Source organism: Chrysochloris asiatica, unplaced genomic scaffold, assembly GCF_000296735.1.
Source record: "Chrysochloris asiatica unplaced genomic scaffold, ChrAsi1.0 scaffold00011, whole genome shotgun sequence".
NCBI classification, from domain to species: Eukaryota; Metazoa; Chordata; class Mammalia; order Afrosoricida; family Chrysochloridae; genus Chrysochloris; species Chrysochloris asiatica.
The window spans coordinates 26,356,270-26,359,191 of record NW_006408529.1 but is presented as its reverse complement, the minus strand read 5'-3'; positions in this window follow the sequence as shown (position 1 = coordinate 26,359,191).

Sequence of the window (2,922 nt, the reverse complement as noted above, 5' to 3'; positions counted from 1 at the left end):
TTTCTTTACCTTGAAGTTCAAACCATACCAAAGACTGTAGTCTTTGATTTTCATTATTATTTGAATTCCTTTTATTTTTCAGCAAGCAAGGTTGTATTATCTGCATAGTGCAGGTTGTTAATGAGCCTTCCTCCAATCCTGATGCCATGTTTTTCTTTATATATTACAGCTTCTCAGATTATTTGCTCAGCATACAGGTTGGATAAGTATGGTGAAAGAATACAACCTTGGCATATATCTTTCCTGATTTTAAACTATTCAGTGATCCCTTGTTCTGTTTGAAAAATTGTGCTTGGTCTATATATACGTTCCTTATGAGCATAATTAAGTGTTCCAGAATACTCATTCTCTGCAATGTTGTCCAGACATTGTCATGATCCATACAATCAAAAGCATTTACTTAGCCAATAAAGCACAGATATTCTTTCTGATATTCTCTGCTTTCAACCAAGATCCATCTGGTGTCAGTGATGATATCCCACATTCCATGTCCACTTCTGAATCAGGCGTCAACTTCTGGATGTCCTCTGTTGTTGTATGGTTGCATCCACTTTTGTATCATCTTTAGCAAAATTTTACTTGCATGAGGTATTAATGATATTGTCTGAAGATTTCCTCGTCTTTCTATTTGAAATGAACACAAATATGGATCTCTTCCAGTAAGTTAGCCAGGTAGCTGTCTTCCAAATTTCTTGGCATAGAAGAGTGAGTGCCTCCAGTAATGCATCAGTTTATTAAAAGATTTCAATTTTTATTCCATCAATTCTCAGTGCCTTGTTCTTTGCCAGTGATTTCAATGCACCTTGGACTTCTTCCTTCAGTATCACTGGCTCTTGAACATATGCTACATACTGAAATGGTTGAACATCAGCCATTTCTTTTTGGTACAGTGACTCTATATGTTCCTTCAATCTTTTTTTGATACTTTCTGCATCATTCAAAATTTTGCCCATAGAATCCTTCAACATTGCAAATTTATGCTTGAATTTTTTCTTCAGTTCAGTCAGCTTATGCACATTTTGTTATACTATTTGACTTTGTCTTCTAGAGCTGTCTTTTGATATTTTCTGTTCACTTCTATTACTTCCTCATTTCTACCATTTATTTCAGCACCTCTACATTGGAGAACAACTTTAAAATTCTATTCTGACATTCATTTGGTCTCTTTCCTATTTTTCTTTTCTTCTTAATGAATGACCTTTTGTTTTCTTTCTGTATGATGTTCTTCATATCATTCCACAACTCTTCTGGTATTTGAAATTTTGTGTCGAATATATAAAATCTGTTTTTCAGATGATCTCTAAATTAAGGTAGGATACATTCAGGGTCATATTTTGGCTCTCATATATGTGTTATAATTGTGTTCAACTTCAGTCTAAATTTGCATATTAGCAATTGATGGTCTGATCCACAGTCTGCCCTTAGCCTTGTTTCAGCGGATGATATCGAACTTTTTCACCATCTTTTCCCACAATTGTAGTCAATTCAATTTCTGTGTATTTTATCTGGTGAGGTCCAAGTGTATAATCATCTTTTATACTGTTGTAAAAAAGTATTTTCAATGAAGAATTCATTGTTTTTGAAAACTTCTATCATGTGATCTCTACATCATTTCTATCCAAGACCATATTTTTTAATTATTGCTCCTTGCTCTTTGTTTTCAACCTTTGCATTCTAATCATCAGTAATTATCAAAGCATCTTGGTTGCTTTTTGACCCATTTCAGGCTGAAGAAGTTAGTAGAACTTTAAAATTTCATCATCACAGGCTTTATTGAATGGTATGTAAATTTAAATAATAGTGATATTTACTGGTCTTCCTTGTAGGTGTTTGGATATTATCCTATCACAGACAGAGTTGTACTTCATGACTGATCTCAATATGTTCTTTTTGGTGATGAATGTGACATCATTCCTTTTCAATTTGTCATTCCAGCGTAGTAAATCATGTGATTGTCAGATTCAAAATGGGCAATACCAGTCCATTTCAGTTTATGAATGCATAGGATATCAATGTTTATGTGCTCCATTTCATTTCTGACAATTTCCAATTTTCCTAGATTCATATTTCATACATTCCACGTTCCTATTATTAATGGATGTTCACAGCTGTTTCTCTTTATTTTGAGTTGTGTCATAAGGTTTTCAGTGACAAAATATTCGAAAGTTTTCCATCTCTCCTCCTTAATCATTTTCTGGAAGCTCAGCTGAATCCTGTCCACTGTGGGTGACCAAGCTAGTTGGAAATACCATGGCATAGCTTCCAGAATCACAGAAACTCCCAAGCCACCAGAGTATGATGAACTGACAGACAAGTAGTGGTTGTTTAAGGTGGTAGTGGAACACAGATACCTGTGTACACTGACAGGTTACTCAGAAGGTAAATATAAAGACCTGAATTGTACTACCTGATTGTAAACTGAGGCTGTCAATTGCCAACAAAGAAATACAAAGAAATCAGAAAATATCTTAGAATTTTAGAGGCAAAATCAATAAATTAAATAAAAATATAATATAAAAATAAACAATATCAAAAATTGGTTCATCCAAAAGATTAATATAATAAATTTATGAACCTTACCAAAGCATAAAAATCTAAGAAAACAAGCAAATTGATATTAGTGTGAATAACAATGGGGAACATAATCAGAACTCCTATGGATGTAAAAAGGAGCCCTTGTAACACAGTGGGGTACCCATTAGGTGGCTAACTGCAAAGTCAGAGGTTCAAAGCCATCAGATGTTTTTCAGGAGAAAGATGAGCAAAGATTTACAGTTTTAGAAACCCTATGTGGAGATGCGATGAGACAGAATCAACTCAATGGCAATTGTGTGGGTTTGATAGATAGATAGATAGATAGATAGATAGATAGATAGATAGATAGATATAGATATAGATATAGATATAGATATAGATATAGAT